We start from the raw sequence: 18,044 nt of genomic DNA, 5'->3' as shown, positions 1-18,044 counted from the left end.
GCTACCACATTCTTGGCTCTTTCGGTAAAGTCACGTAAATAGAAAATAACAAAAACAAGAAAATTGGAAAATAATAAATTGATGAAAAGATGCCCATTGGTTGACTGAGATGACTGTGCCCCCCACAGTGTACACACACAGTGTACACACACACAGTGCACACACACACAGTGCACACACAGTGTACACACACACACAGTGTACACACACACAGTGTACACACACACAGTGCACACACACACAGTGTACACACACAGTGCACACACACACACAGTGTACACACACACAGTGTACACAATAATTTCAGTATATTTTTTGGTATACCCCTGTGAGCCATTCGGCTCTTGAATCAAGTGCAACCACAACAAACACAAACCCGAACAAGAAACACATCTTAAAGTGACTACTTTGTGTGACTCTGCAAACAGAAAATTCATGAAAAAAACAGCTAAATGTTCCTGAAAAAAGCACCGTACACCAACGCTGTGTGCTAAAAATCCCAGTGGGATGCAATGTCCACGTTGTTGTTGTTGCTGAGTTCAAGGGAGGGAGCAATGGAAAATGAATCTAAATCAACTTAAACTCCAATCCCGCTCTGTGACGTCACTACTCAGCATCACCTCATCGGTGTGAAACGCCAGAGGTGTCCCTTGCTAGTGACGTCATGTCACCAAGGTATTCACCCCTCCCCCATCCACCGCGCTCTTGAACATGACGTCACCTCCGCTTGGGTCACTGCCGATATCGTTCCAGTGGCAATCCTTATTTGGGCAAAGTTACGCCCAGTGACTGGTGGCTCATTAACATAATGTTTTCGTTAAAGCCGTCGCGAGTTTATTACGACGGGTTCAGTGCCCACGCCCCCATCCCTCGACACATGGGGCGGCCTCATTAACATAATTTATTCAGTTTGGAGAGCCGCTCTTGGGAGGGAAGTGACGTCATACTACTTCCTGCTGTCGCGAGGCAACAGGAAGCTGCCTTGTGCGCGCTTGCACTGAAATCCGAGGTGAGAAATTCTCATCGTTGTGGTGGTGGTGGTCGTTGTGGTGGTGGTGGTTGTTGTTGTTTACCAAGGTAGAGCCTCGCTCTCTCTCTCAGGGATGTCAGTTGAGTAGCAGTGAGCATGGGAATCGATGTCCAGGTTGGAACTTTACAACGTGGGGCCTAGCCACGCGGGGCCTTGCCTCCTGCCCTCGCCTGATTGCATTCACTTTAATTATCTCGCTTAAATTTAATTTGTCTTCACCCGGCTCGTCACTTTGTAACTTTGTTTTATTGTAAATATTCACGCAGTTTTTATTTTCTTTTGTTAGCAGGCCAAGCCCGCTTGAGCTGCTATACCGCTCTTGTTATCAGAAGCGACCTGCCCACAACAACACAAGGTGAGGCTTTGTCAACGTGTGTGAATGTTTTGACTTAAAACTTTGGTGACTGCAGGAATTAATATTCTTGGTTCTTTCGGTAAAGTCACGTAGATAGAAAATAAAATTAAAATAACAGATAATATTTTTTCTTTTTTTAAATGAAGCAAAAACCCCACGACGTTTCTATGGCAACATTAATGTTGAAGATGCGAGGGCTTACAGGAATGTTTATGACATTTGCCCTCTCATTGCGTGCCATGACAGTGCTGTTTGCACAGTCACACATAGTCACTGTAAGATGATTTTCTTGGTCGTGTTTTTGTTTTGTTGCTTGTTGTGGTTGCACCCGATTCAAGAGCCGAATGGCTCATGGGACTATAACCAAAATAAATCAAACTGAAAATCAAAAAACTGAAACCGCGTGATGAATTTGGTGAAGTTTTTCACTGCATCTCCAAATATATATATAAAAGGCAAAGTTGTGATTGTGTGTTGTCTGTTCAAAATGTTTAGCGTACTTCCCGACATGCAACAAACTGGAAATTTGCCATGTGGGTACTTTCCAGACTGTACACCGTACAAACATTATACAAATACACTTTTGGTTTTTTTTGGGGGGGGGGAGGGGAGCTCAATAATGTATAGATTTTTTGCACGGCAAGTGAGCTGTGACGTCAAATTTGTCACGTGACCCTCGCACGTGGAAGCGAAACTCATTGTAGTGTAGTGGTTAGCGTTGTCTGTGTGTGTCTGTGTGTGTCTGTGTGCGTGTGTCTGTGTGTGTCTGTGTGTTTGTGTCTGTGTGTGTGTCTGTGTGTGTGTGTGTCTGTGTGTGTGTCTGTGTGTGTCTGTGTGTGTGTGGAAGAGTAACGCATTGTAGTGTAGCGGTTAGCGCTACGCTACGCTACAAACCCGGCGACCCGGGTTCGATTCCTGCTCACGGCCAACACCAGTGACGATTATCTGAACCGGTCCCGGGCCTCCCCTAGGTCGACTCAGCCTCAAATGAGTACCTGGTGCGGTGTGTAAACATTGCCACTAGGGAGACAAAGGCGGTCGGGCGTGGTGCAGGCCACCCACCCCCTCGTGTACCGTTCCGGCCTTCATAGGTGCTCGCTAACAGCACTTGCCCCAACAGTCTGTCAAGGCTATACGGGGGATATTTGTCTTTGTGTCTGTGTGTGTCTGTGTGTGTGTCTGTGTGTGTCTGTGTGTCTGTGTGCGTGTGTCTGTGTGTGTCTGTGTGTTTGTGTCTGTGTGTTTGCGTCTGTGTGTGTGTGTGTCTGTGTGTGTGTGTCCATGTGTGTGTGTCTTCCAGAGTTATTACCAAAAAACCACAAACATACCAGAATCCTCTCGGTTTGGGGTCAAAATGTTGTCGCTTATTAAATCTCATAAGAAACGTCGCATCGAATAAATGTGATTGAATTCTCCCCGCCTGGACGAGCGGAATTGAATGGTGCAACTTGTTTTGCTGTGCTGTATTAAATTCGATGTTTGCATGACTGCTTTTGTTTTATTTAGTGAATAGCAAAAAGCATTCAACCCCATAATACATGTTGTTTTATTGGTCGCCATGTGGGTACTTTCCAGACTGTACACCGTACAAACATTATACAAATACACTTTTGTTTTTTTTTTGGGGGGGGGAGGGGAGCTCAATAATGTATAGATTTTTTGCACGGCAAGTGAGCTGTGACGTCAAATTTGTCACGTGACCCTCGCACGTGGAAGCGAAACTCATTGTAGTGTAGTGGTTAGCGTTGTCTGTGTGTGTCTGTGTGTGTCTGTGTGTCTGTGTGCGAGTGTCTGTGTGTGTTTGTGTCTGTGTGTGTGTCTGTGTGTGTGTCTGTGTGTGTGTCTGTGTGTCTGTGTGTGTCTGTGTGTGTGTGGAAGAGTAACGCATTGTAGTGTAGCGGTTAGCGCTACGCTACGCTACAAACCCGGCGACCCGGGTTCGATTCCTGCTCACGGCCAACACCAGTGACGATTATCTGAACCGGTCCCGGGCCTCCCCTAGGTCGACTCAGCCTCAAATGAGTACCTGGTGCGGTGTGTAAACATTGCCACTAGGGAGACAAAGGCGGTCGGGCGTGGTGCTGGCCACCCACCCCCTCGTGTACCGTTCCGGCCTTCATAGGTGCTCGCTAACAGCACTTGCCCCAACAGTCTGTCAAGGCTATACGGGGGATATTTGTCTTTGTGTCTGTGTGTGTCTGTGTGTGTGTCTGTGTGTGTGTCTGTGTGTGTCTGTGTGTCTGTGTGCGTGTGTCTGTGTGTGTCTGTGTGTTTGTGTCTGTGTGTTTGTGTCTGTGGGTGTGTGTGTCTGTGTGTGTGTGTCCATGTGTGTGTGTCTGTGTGTGTACGTGTGTGTGTACGTGTGTGTACGTGTGTGTGTACGTGTGTGTGTACGTGTGTCTGTGTGCGTGTGTCTGTGTGTTTGTGTCTGTGTGTTTGTGTCTGTGTGTGTGTGTCTGTGTGTGTCTGTCTGTGTGTCTGTGTGTGTGTGGAAGAGTAACGCATTGTAGTGTAGCGGTTAGCGCTACGCTACGCTACAAATCCGGCGACCCGAGTTCGATTCCCGCTCACGGCCACCACCGGTGACGATTATTTGAACCGCTTCTGGGCCTCCCCTAGGTCGACTCAGCCTCAAACGAGTAACTGTTGTGGTGTGAACATCGCCACTGGGGAGACAAAGGCAGCCGGACGTGGTAGATCCAAGTCCCGGGCGAAGCCGGGTAGTACAGCTAGTCATGAATACGTAAATGAATATAGACGTGTAAGTCACGTGTGACTGTATATATTCATTCCTCCATGGCTCGATACTGACGTGTAGATGGTGTGGATATTCTTATTTTCTGTCTGCAGCTGACGCTGGTCTGATGGAGCAAAGGCAGTCAGCACAGCAGCTGGGTACGACAAGTCAACAATGCGACCAGCGTGCATACAGCACGGATCGGACTGGACATTTGACACAGCACCAGAGAACTCGCACAGGAGAGAACCCCTTCAAGTGCACTGTGTGTGACAAGGCATTTTCAGATTCATCGACTCTTAAAAAACACCAGAGAACACACACAGGAGAGAAACCCTTCAAGTGCACTGTGTGTGGGAAGGCATTTTCACAGTCATCTGCTCTTAAAATTCACCAGAGAACACACACGGGAGAGAAACCCTTCAAGTGCAGTGTGTGTGGGAAGACATTTTCAGATTCATCTGCTCTTAAAACACACCAGAGAACACACACGGGAGAGAAACCTTTCAAGTGCAGTGTGTGTGGGAAGGCATTTTCAGATTCATCTACTCTTAAAAAACACCAGAGAACACACACGGGAGAGAAACCCTTCGAGTACAGTGTGTGGGGGAAGGCATTTTCAGATTCATTTGCTCTTAAAACACACCAGACAACACACACGGGAGAGAAACCCTTCAAGTGCAGTGTGTGTGGGAAGGCATTTTCAGATTCATCTCATCTTCAAAGACACCAGAGAACACACACGGGAGAGAAACCCTTCAAGTGCAGTGTGTGTGGGAAGACTTTTTCAGATTCATCTACTCTTAAAACACACCAGAGAACACACACGGGAGAGAAACCCTTCAGGTGCAGTGTGTGTCGGAAGACATTTTCAGGTTCATTTGCTCTTAAAACACACCAGGGAACACACACAGAAGAGAAACCCTTCAAGTGCAGTGTGTGTGGGAAGACATTTTCAGATTCATCTCATCTTCAAAGACACCAGAGAACACACACGGGAGAGAAACCCTTCAAGTGCAGTGTGTGTGGGAAGGCATTTTCACAGTCATTTGCTCTTCAAAGACACCAGAGAACACACACGGGAGAGAAATCCTTCAAATGCACTGTGTGTGGGAAGACTTTTTCAGTTTCATCTGCTCTTAAAACACACCAGAGAACACACGGGAGAGAAACCCTTCAAGTGCAGTGTGTGTGGAAAGGCATTTTCACAGTCATTTGCTCTTCAAAGACACCTGAGAACACACACGGGAGAGAAACCCTTCAAATGCACTGTGTGTGGGAAGACTTTTTCAGTTTCATCTGCTTTTAAAACACACCAGAGAACACACACGGGAGAGAAACCCTTCAAGTGCAGTGTGTGTGGGAAGGCATTTTCAGATTCATCTGCTCTTAAAACACACCAGAGAACACACACGGGAGAGAAACCCTTCAAGTGCAGTGTGTGTGGGAAGGCATTTTCAGATTCATCTCATCTTCAAAGACACCAGAGAACACACACGGGAGAGAAACCCTTCAAGTGCAGTGTGTGTGGGAAGACATTTTCAGATTCATTTGCTCTAAAAACACACCAGAGAACACACACGGGAGAGAAACCCTTCAAGTGCAGTGTGTGTGGAAAGGCATTTTCACAGTCATTTGCTCTTCAAAGACACCAGAGAACACACACGGGAGAGAAACCCTTCAAATGCACTGTGTGTGGGAAGACTTTTTCAGATTCATCTACTCTTAAAACACACCAGAGAACACACACGGGAGAGAAACCCTTCAGGTGCAGTGTGTGTGGGAAGACATTTTCACAGTCATCTGCTCTTAAAACACACCAGAGAACACACACGGGAGAGAAACCCTTCAAGTGCAGTGTGTGTGGGAAGACATTTTCAGATTCATCTACTCTTAAAACACACCAGAGAACACACGGGAGAGAAACCCTTCAGGTGCAGTGTGTGTCGGAAGACATTTTCAGGTTCATTTGCTCTTAAAACACACCAGGGAACACACACGGGAGAGAAACCCTTCAAGTGCAGTGTGTGTGGGAAGACATTTTCAGATTCATTTGCTCTAAAAACACACCAGAGAACACACACGGGAGAGAAACCCTTCAAGTGCAGTGTGTGTGGGAAGGCATTTTCAGATTCGTCTCATCTTCAAAGACACCAGAGAACACACACGGGAGAGAAACCCTTCAAGTGCAGTGTGTGTGGAAAGACATTTTCAGATTCATCTACTCTTAAAACACACCAGAGAACACACACGGGAGAGAAACCCTTCAGGTGCAGTGTGTGTGGGAAGACATTTTCACAGTCATCTGCTCTTAAAACACACCAGAGAACACACACGGGAGAGAAACCCTTCAAGTGCAGTGTGTGTGGGAAGACATTTTCAGATTCATCTACTCTTAAAAAAACACCAGAGAACACACACGGGAGAGAAACCCTTCAGGTGCAGTGTGTGTCGGAAGACATTTTCAGGTTCATTTGCTCTTAAAACACACCAGGGAACACACACAGAAGAGAAACCCTTCAAGTGCAGTGTGTGTGGGAAGACATTTTCAGATTCATCTCATCTTCAAAGACACCAGAGAACACACACGGGAGAGAAACCCTTCAAGTGCAGTGTGTGTGGGAAGGCATTTTCACAGTCATTTGCTCTTCAAAGACACCAGAGAACACACACGGGAGAGAAATCCTTCAAATGCACTGTGTGTGGGAAGACTTTTTCAGTTTCATCTGCTCTTAAAACACACCAGAGAACACACGGGAGAGAAACCCTTCAAGTGCAGTGTGTGTGGAAAGGCATTTTCACAGTCATTTGCTCTTCAAAGACACCTGAGAACACACACGGGAGAGAAACCCTTCAAATGCACTGTGTGTGGGAAGACTTTTTCAGTTTCATCTGCTTTTAAAACACACCAGAGAACACACACGGGAGAGAAACCCTTCAAGTGCAGTGTGTGTGGGAAGGCATTTTCAGATTCATCTGCTCTTAAAACACACCAGAGAACACACACGGGAGAGAAACCCTTCAAGTGCAGTGTGTGTGGGAAGGCATTTTCAGATTCATCTCATCTTCAAAGACACCAGAGAACACACACGGGAGAGAAACCCTTCAAGTGCAGTGTGTGTGGGAAGACATTTTCAGATTCATTTGCTCTAAAAACACACCAGAGAACACACACGGGAGAGAAACCCTTCAAGTGCAGTGTGTGTGGAAAGGCATTTTCACAGTCATTTGCTCTTCAAAGACACCAGAGAACACACACGGGAGAGAAACCCTTCAAATGCACTGTGTGTGGGAAGACTTTTTCAGATTCATCTACTCTTAAAACACACCAGAGAACACACACGGGAGAGAAACCCTTCAGGTGCAGTGTGTGTGGGAAGACATTTTCACAGTCATCTGCTCTTAAAACACACCAGAGAACACACACGGGAGAGAAACCCTTCAAGTGCAGTGTGTGTGGGAAGACATTTTCAGATTCATCTACTCTTAAAACACACCAGAGAACACACGGGAGAGAAACCCTTCAGGTGCAGTGTGTGTCGGAAGACATTTTCAGGTTCATTTGCTCTTAAAACACACCAGGGAACACACACGGGAGAGAAACCCTTCAAGTGCAGTGTGTGTGGGAAGACATTTTCAGATTCATTTGCTCTAAAAACACACCAGAGAACACACACGGGAGAGAAACCCTTCAAGTGCAGTGTGTGTGGGAAGGCATTTTCAGATTCGTCTCATCTTCAAAGACACCAGAGAACACACACGGGAGAGAAACCCTTCAAGTGCAGTGTGTGTGGAAAGACATTTTCAGATTCATCTACTCTTAAAACACACCAGAGAACACACACGGGAGAGAAACCCTTCAGGTGCAGTGTGTGTGGGAAGACATTTTCACAGTCATCTGCTCTTAAAACACACCAGAGAACACACACGGGAGAGAAACCCTTCAAGTGCAGTGTGTGTGGGAAGACATTTTCAGATTCATCTACTCTTAAAAAAACACCAGAGAACACACACGGGAGAGAAACCCTTCAGGTGCAGTGTGTGTCGGAAGACATTTTCAGGTTCATTTGCTCTTAAAACACACCAGGGAACACACACGGGAGAGAAACCCTTCAAGTGTAGTGTGTGTGGGAAGGCATTTTCAGATTCGTCTCATCTTCAAAGACACCAGAGAACACACACGGGAGAGAAACCCTTCAAGTGCAGTGTGTGTGGAAAGACATTTTCAGATTCATCTACTCTTAAAACACACCAGAGAACACACACGGGAGAGAAACCCTTCAGGTGCAGTGTGTGTGGGAAGACATTTTCACAGTCATCTGCTCTTAAAACACACCAGAGAACACACACGGGAGAGAAACCCTTCAAGTGCAGTGTGTGTGGGAAGACATTTTCAGATTCATCTACTCTTAAAAAAACACCAGAGAACACACACGGGAGAGAAACCCTTCAGGTGCAGTGTGTGTCGGAAGACATTTTAAGGTTCATTTGCTCTTAAAACACACCAGGGAACACACACGGGAGAGAAACCCTTCAAGTGCAGTGTGTGTGGGAAGGCATTTTCAGATTCATCTCATCTTCAAAGACACCAGAGAACACACACGGGAGAGAAACCCTTCAAGTGCAGTGTGTGTGGGAAGACATTTTCAGATTCATTTGCTCTAAAAACACACCAGAGAACACACACGGGAGAGAAACCCTTCAAGTGCAGTGTGTGTGGAAAGGCATTTTCACAGTCATTTGCTCTTCAAAGACACCAGAGAACACACATGGGAGATAAACCCTTCAAATGCAGTGTGTGGGAAGACTTTCAGTTTCATCTGCTCTTAAAACACACCAGAGAACACACACGGGAGAGAAACCCTTCAAGTGCAGTGTGTGTGGGAAGGCATTTTCACGGTCATCTGCTCTTAAAACACACCAGATAACACACATGGGAGAGAAACCCTTCAAGTGCAGTGTGTGTGGGAAGGCATTTTCACGGTCATCTGCTCTTAAAAAACACCAGAGAACACACATGGGAGAGAAACCCTTCAAGTGCAGTGTGTGTGGGAAGGCATTTGCAAATTCATCAAATCTTCAAGTACACCAGAGAACACAGAAGCATCAGAAGATCCACAAGGAGTGGAGTCTGAAATCAGCTTGTGAAAGTCAAAGTGCCGCAAATAGCCCATCCCTCATGAAACACGAACCGGAAGAAAATCCCAGCTTGGACACTTTTAAAGGTATCGAGGTGCAATATGAAGAGGTGATGATGAAATGTGAAGAAGTGATGGTGAAGAGCGAAGAAGTGAAGGTAAAATGTGAAGATGAAGATTCAACTCCAAAATGGGACCTTCACATCGATGGAGGCAACGTGAAGCAGGAGGTGAATTCTGACTGTGACGCAGAGCGAGGCAACTCCCAGCAGTTTGTGGAAGTGGAGGTGTGGGTGGACTTCCTCCGAGACAATACAAAGTCAAGTGGAGACCCGGTAGATGTGTAAGCCAGAGACGATGTCGCTCCAATAGATGCACCTTTGTCATGGGTCTTTAATGACAAGAATGTGAAGTTGAACACTCATTTCCTAGGTTCAACCTGCAGAGTAAGGGCGGCCAGTCTTTGTGGACCTGTGGGTTGGGTAGATCTCTCACCCGGAGCGAGAGTCAAGCCCCCAAGCATTCACTATGTTTCGATTTAAAGCTTTCGTGACTGCAATGATTCATCTTCTTTGGTTCTTTCGGTAAAGTCACGTAGAATGATAATAAAATAATAAATTGATAAAATAAAATAACACAATAATATTCTCACGACGTTTCGGCCACAACACAAGCGGCCTTCATCAGGTGAAGGGGGGAGATTGTCTGGTAGGACAGCGCTGGAGTGAAAGAGCCACGTTCAGATACGGCCTTTAAGCTGTGTGAGAGGAACAAAGCGCCTTGACAAAGGAATTAGCATATAATTTAGCATTGAAATGGCTGAATGATTAGCTTGTGACTGGTCACAGAAATAGCTATGTTAAAAGTTAAAGCATACACACCCGCAGAGGCACCCATTGTTAAAGGGATTAGCATAGAATTTAGCATTGAAATAGCTAAGTTAAGGCATGCACATCTTGACAATGGAATTAGCATAGAATTTAGCATTGAGATAGCTGAGTGATTAGCTTGTACCTGCTGCAGAAATAGAGCTTGTACCTGCTGCAGAAATAGCTACGTTAAAGTCAGAGCATACACATTCACCGAGGCCCTTAGTACAAATCAAACAGGAGAATTTAGCATTGAAATAACTAGGCGAATCCAGCATTGAAACAACTGAGTGATTAGCTAGTGACTGGTCACAGAAATGACTATGTTGAAGTCAAGGCCTACATATCTGAGCTATTCGCAGTACTATATAGTGAACCAATAAAAAACTAAAATATAAATTACCTTAATGTTATCAATAAACTCTATATTCTCCAATCAGCTAAGCTACCAACAATAAGCCGTTATATATCACAATGCTATATGGCGAAAAAATGGGTGGATTCTTACCCTCAACTTTAGCTCCACGGATAGCTACGGGCCCCGTTCAGACGGACGAGTTCATCCATGGTCGGAACAGAGGAGGGGGAGAGAGACAGCTGCGAGGCGCTATTATACTCCATGTTGTAAACCATACCATTAACCGTGGTGTGAGAGGTATTAAGAGTCAATGCTGGCGAAAGAGCTGCGGTCTGAAGGTCATCGTAAAATACAATTAATTAAGAAGAGAAATGGTTTAAAACATCTTTCCAATGGTTACTAAGCCAGAATCCATCTTCTCGGTTGAAATTGTCTCTGTTATTGTATATGTTAATGGCCATGAACGAATCTCTCATGGTAGCCGGTTGGTTTGCAAAGAACCTCCGTCTTGGAGAAGTAAATGTCATGTGAGCCCACTGAATTATAACAGTGATCTGCCACGGCAGAGGAGTTCGTCCTACCGTGTTTCAAGTCTGCTTTGTGTTCGCGGATGCGGTCCGAGATATGTCTTTTGGTTTCTCCAATGTAGCTACTACCACAGAGGCACTTTAGTTTGTAAACGCCCGGGTACTGTATGTCTGGAACAGCATCTTTTACAGATGGAACTAAATCACGGATTTTATGTACTGTGTTGAATCGGACCTGGATCTTGTGTTTGTTCAGGATTTTGGAGATCTTTTTGGTGACCCCTGCAATGTAGGGTAAGGTGATGGTTTTGAGTGGCTCCACAAGAGGATCCTTCTTGATGACTGGAGTGATGGCTTTGCGGATTGTCTAGTCGGAGTAGCCATTAGCCCTGAGAGCCTGGTGTACGTGCTTGAGTTCACTGGTAATGTGTTCCTGGTCGGAAATGCATTGGGCTCTATGGTATAGAGTCTTGATGAGGGAGTTCTTCTGGGATGGATGGTGGTGGGAATCCGGTTTCAAGTAAGCATCTGTATGGGTAGCTTTCCTGTAGACAGAGTGGCTCATTGAACCATCATGTCTTCTTTTAATTAAGACATCCAAAAAGGGTAGTTTGCCATCTTTTTCGACCTCCATGGTAAATCTGATGGCTGGGTGTATGGAATTGATGTGGGATGATATTGTGGATGATATTGTCGTCCTCTCAGCCGACAAAGGCAATGCCACTGTCATCATGGACAAAACAGAATATAACAACAAAATTCAAGAACTACTCAACGATGGCAGCTACACAAAAATAAAAAGAGATCCCACCAACAGCCTGGTCACCAAAACGAACAAAATAATCTCTGATTCAACAGCATTAATTGATGAGATCAAACAGTTCTCGTTGAAGCCCTCTGCTGCCAGACCACCAAGATTATATGGCCTTCCAAAGATACACAAAGAAGATACACCCCTTCGTCCCATCGTCTCTACTATCAGCTCCCCCACCTACAAACTGGCACGTTTTCTTGCTGATATACTGCGACCTTTCACTGGAAAAACCACCTCTGCGGTACTAAATTCTACTCACTTGGTATCGACAATCAAAGGCATTTCCCTGTCCCCAAACGACCTGCTTGTCAGTTTTGATGTGGTGTCCTTGTTCACCAAAGTCCCGGTACCTGACACCATCGCTATCATTGAAGACCTGGTTCATCAAGGACTGCATACTGATGTACCCCCCCTGGTGAGACATTGCTTAACCAACACTTACTTCACCTGGAATGGAACTTTCTACAAACAAACTGAGGGCACCCCAATGGGCTCTCCCCTATCTCCGGTTGTAGCCAACGTATTCATGGAAAAATTTGAAACTGACGCCATCCAGACTGCCACTCTACGCCCGACCTTATGGAAGAGGTACGTTGATGACACCTTTGTCATCTGGCCACATGGCCAGCCTGCTCTAGACCAATTCCGCGACCACATCAATTCCATACACCCAGCCATCAGATTTACCATGGAGGTCGAAAAAGATGGCAAACTACCCTTTTTGGATGTCTTAATTAAAAGAAGACATGATGGTTCAATGAGCCACTCTGTCTACAGGAAAGCTACCCATACAGATGCTTACTTGAAACCGGATTCCCACCACCATCCATCCCTGAAGAACTCCCTCATCAAGACTCTATACCATAGAGCCCAATGCATTTCCGACCAGGAACACATTACCAGTGAACTCAAGCACGTACACCAGGCTCTCAGGGCTAATGGCTACTCCGACTACACAATCCGCAAAGCCATCACTCCAGTCATGAAGAAGGATCCTCTTGTGGAGCCACTCAAAACCATCACCTTACCCTACATTGCAGGGGTCACCAAAAAGATCTCCAAAATCCTGAACAAACACAAGATCCAGGTCCGATTCAACACAGTACATAAAATCCGTGATTTAGTTCCATCTGTAAAAGATGCTGTTCCAGACATACAGTACCCGGGCGTTTATAAACTAAAGTGCCTCTGTGGTAGTAGCTACATTGGAGAAACCAAAAGACATATCTCGGACCGCATCCGCGAACACAAAGCAGACTTGAAACACGGTAGGACGAACTCCTCTGCCGTGGCAGATCACTGTTATAATTCAGTGGGCTCACATGACATTGACTTCTCCAAGACGGAGGTTCTTTGCAAACCAACCGGCTACCATGAGAGATTCGTTCATGAGGCCATTCACATATACAAGCACAGAGACAATTTCAACCGAGAAGATGGATTCAGGCTTAGTAACCACTGGAAAGATGTTTTAAATCATTTCTGTTCTTAATTAATTGTATTTTTACGATGACCTTCAGACCGCAGCTCTTTCGCCAGCATTGCCTCTTAATACCTCTCACACCACGGTTAATGGTATAGTTTTACAATATGGAGCATACTAGGGCCTCGCAGCTGTCTCTCTCCCCCTCCTCTGTTCCGACCATGGACGAACTCGTCCGTCTGAACGGGGCCCGTAGCTATCCGTGGTGCTGAAATTTGAGGGTAAGAATCCACCCATTTTTTCGCCATATAGCATTGTGATATATAACGACTTATTGTTGGTAGCTTAGCTGATTGGAGAATAGAGTTTATTGATAACATGAAGGTAATTTATATTTTAGTTTTTTATTGGTTCACTATATAGTACTGTGAATAGCTCAGATGTGTAGTCATTTCTGTGACCAGTCACTAGCTAATCACTCAGTTGTTTCAATGCTGGATTCGCCTAGTTATTTCAATGCTAAATTCTCCTGTTTGATTTGTACTAAGGGCCTCGGTGAATGTGTATGCTCTGACTTTAACGTAGCTATTTCTGCAGCAGGTACAAGCTCTATTTCTGCAGCAGGTACAAGCTAATCACTCAGCTATCTCAATGCTAAATTCTATGCTAATTCCATTGTCAAGATGTGTATGCCTTAACTTAGCTATTTCAATGCTAAATTCTATGCTAATCCCTTTAACAATGGGTGCCTCTGCGGGTGTGTATGCTTTAACTTTTAACATAGCTATTTCTGTGACCAGTCACAAGCTAATCATTCAGCCATTTCAATGCTAAATTATATGCTAATTCCTTTGTCAAGGCGCTTTGTTCCTCTCACACAGCTTAAAGGCCGTATCTGAACGTGGCTCTTTCACTCCAGCGCTGTCCTACCAGACAGTCTCCCCCCTTCACCTGATGAAGGCCGCTTGTGTTGTGGCCGAAACGTCGTGAGAATATTATTGTGTTATTTTATTTTATCAATTTATTATTTTATTATCATTCTACGTGACTTTACCGAAAGAACCAAAGAAGACATTCACTATGTTATAATAATTGCATTTACACGGTGCTTGCTTAACCGCCTCAGCAACTCGGAGTTTTGTATCTCGTCTGAAGCACTCGAAGAGCATCCCCAAGTAGCAGCTGCCCCTGTGTGGCACAAGGTGGTGGCCCTGCACCAGCCTGCATGTGGACAAGAGCCTGTCAGTAGGGGGCGATGATTGATGCGTCATCTGAGTTGTGTAGTTTGTAGGCAATCTTGATTCGAAGCTTTTGTGACTGCAGGAATTCACACTCTCTCTCTCGTTATTTTGGTAAAGTCACCACGTGGGTAGAAACATAACAGATCACGGCGTTTAGATCACAACACAAGCAATCGTCATCAGGTGGGACAACCACAGCAAGAGAAACTGCTGAAGTAGTAGGCGCCTACTACTTCAGCAGTTTCCTCTTATTGTTGCTGTGCTTGTCCTACCTGATGACGATTGCTTGTGTTGCGATCTAAACGCCGTGACTTATTATTTGTAGTGTAATGTTTAGAATTTGCTACATTTTGACCCAAACGCCAGCATGCAACGGCCTACTCGTTTTGAATGCCGCAATAGTACGTTGTACATACACTTTTGATTTAAAGCTTTCGTGACTGCAGGGATTCATATTCTTGGTTCTTTTGGTAAAGTTACGTAGAAGGGAAACAATAAAATAATACAAATATAAAACAATAGAATTCTCACGACGTTTCGACTGCAGTGAGAATTTTATTGTTTTATATTTTTATTATTTTATTGTTTCCCTTCTACGTGACTTTACCGACAGAACCAAGAATATGTACATACACTGTTAAGCAGACGGTGCGTAGTTTTAAAAATAGCTTCTTGTGAATACGATGGAACCTGATCCAGGATATTTCACTGCAGTAATAAAATTGTGTTAATATGCCTGTCAATAATTAAGAATGAATACTTGTCTGATTGTGCGTGTACATGTAAAAAAAAATTCTATGAGTGTCAAACATTGATTAAGTGTTCAAATCTAGATCAAGTGATGTTAGGACAAAGTGTGTGTGTGTTTGGAAGTAACCTGTACAGAGAACTCAGGTGAGACACGTTGTTCTTGTGATACAGGTCAAAGGGTACTTTTGTGTTTCACGAAGCGTCTGCCTCTGGAGCAACTCATTGTCTTTGAAATAGGGAGCACGCTCAGATCATTCATCAGTTACAAGGCATACCACTTAAAAGTTACACATAGCGGAGATACATTTTCTACAACACGAAGTAGTTTTGTCTTACGTGTTGACGTAGATCAGTGGTTCTTAACCTGGGTTCGATCGAACCCCAGGGGTTCGGTGAGTCGATCTCAGGGGTTCGGCAGAGCCCCCGCCACGGAGGTCCGGACACACTTGAATTATTGTGTAAATTTGTGATGACACACACGGCCCGCTTGGCCATCACTGGCTGCAGATGATCATGCTACACTGCTTGGCCAATCAGCGCTGCGGGGAATTTAGTGCGTACTCAGTAGTCAACGTGTGACTGTTGTTGTCGTACGTCGTGTGATTTCTTTAATATTTTATCCATACTAACTATGTCGGGCAAAAGAAGAAAGTGGTCGGACGAATATGTACAACATGGATTCTCATGTATCACGGAACGTGATGGGAGTGAGCGTCCTATCTGCATGATTTGCAACGCCAAGTTGAGCAACTCTAGTCTTGCACCGGCAAAACTAAAGGAACACTTCTTGAAGCTGCATGGAGACGGGGAATACAAGAACACAACACTTCCTGAATTCAGGGTGAAGAGAGCCAGATTCGATGAAAGGGCCACTCTGCCTGCTCTTGGATTTGTACCTGTTAACAAACCGATCCTGACAGCATCGTACGAAGTTGCTTACCTGATCGCAAAGCAGGGCAAGCCACACACCATTGGTGAAACACTTGTGAAACCAGCTGCATTAAAGATGGCGAATCTGATACTCGGAACAGCGGCCGAAGGTAAATTATCCCAAATTCCCCTTTCAAATGACACCGTCAGTGACAGAATAGAAGACATGAGTAAAGACATCTTGGCTCAAGTAGTCGCGGATCTGATTTCAAGCCCGGCAAAATTCAGCCTTCAACTCGACGAAACCACAGACGTTTCTGATCTAAGCCAGCTTGCTGTTTTTGTACGCTATGTGAAAGACGACATGATAAAAGAAGAGTTTTTATTTTGTAAGCCTCTTACAACAACAACGAAGGCAGCCGATGTGAAGAAGCTTGTGGATGACTTCTTCAGAGACAACAATCTTTCATGGGATATGGTTTCTGCAGTTTGTACGGACGGAGCTCCAGTCATGCTGGGAAGAAAGTCTGGTTTTGGTGCGCTAGTAAAGGCCGATGCACCACACATCATTGTGACGCATTGTATTCTGCACAGGCATGCGTTGGCAACAAAAACCTTACCTCCAAAAATGGCAGAAGTATTAAAAACTGTGGTGGAATGTGTGAACTATGTGCGAAAAAGTGCTCTGAGGCACCGCATCTTCAGTGAGCTGTGTAAAGAAATGGGCTCTGAATTTGAGGTACTTCTGCTCCATTCTAATATTCGGTGGTTATCCCGGGGACAGGTGCTGAATCGTGTTTTTGCCATGCGTGTGGAATTAGCCCTGTTTTTGCAAGAGCACCAACACTGCCATGCAGATTGCTTCAAAAATCCTGAGTTCATTCTCATTTTAGCGTACATGGCTGATATATTCGCAGCTCTCAATCATCTCAATCAGCAGATGCAGGGTGGTGGAGTCAATATCATGGAAGCGGAAGAACACCTGAAGGCTTTTCAAAAAAAGCTACCGTTATGGAAACGACGAACAGAGAACAATAACTTCGCAAACTTCCCGCTTCTGGACGACTGTGCAAGTAAGATCGAAGATGTGTCTGGAATCGGAGATATTTCTGTATCCACGGAACTGAAGCAAACAATTGCCACGCACTTAGATGAGCTTGCAAAGTCTCTCGACGGATATTTCCCTACAAGAGAGTCATATCCAGCATGGGTGAGACAGCCGTTCACGTTTGCTGTTGAAACAGCAGATGTCAATGATGAATTCCTCGACGAAATCATTGAAATTCAGCAGAGCCAGGTTCAACAGCAACTCTTCAGAACAACAACGCTCTCAACGTTTTGGTGTCGACAAATGAACAAGTATCCAGTTATTGCTAAGAAAGCCCTGGATTTTTTTATACCATTTGTTACAACATATCTTTGTGAGCAATCCTTTTCGAGGATGCTGGACATAAAAACGAAGAAAAGGAACAGACTTTGCTGTGAAAATGACATGAGAGTGGCACTTGCCAAGGTGAAGCCACGCATATCTGAACTGATCTCTCAAAGGCAACAGCAGAAGTCACATTGATTTCCAGGTATGTAATTTGTTGTGAGTGTATGCATTGTGTTGGTTTTATTCTTTGAACAAGGTAATGTTCATGCACGGCTCATTTTGTGTACCAGTAAAAAACATATCTATGTCTTGAATTTGAAAAAAATCACATTTTATTTTTCACTAAAGAGGGGTTCGGTGAATGCGCATATGAAACTGGTGGGGTTCGGTACCTCCAACAAGGTTAAGAACCACTGACGTAGATATTGTCTAACTAGGACTAGAAATGCTCCTTGATGATTGACGTCTGGATGTTCGTTACCCATCGGGTGAAGCAAACCCCACTGCTGTTGTTGAGACGCTGTGCACCAATAAGGGTCCAACATATTGACGGCCTT

Source organism: Petromyzon marinus, unplaced genomic scaffold, assembly GCF_048934315.1.
Source record: "Petromyzon marinus isolate PM22_M1 ecotype Great Lakes invasive population unplaced genomic scaffold, UKy_Petmar_22M1.pri1.0 PM_G_Scaffold_24, whole genome shotgun sequence".
NCBI lineage: Eukaryota > Metazoa > Chordata > Hyperoartia > Petromyzontiformes > Petromyzontidae > Petromyzon > Petromyzon marinus.
Note: the sequence above shows the minus strand (reverse complement) of the source record.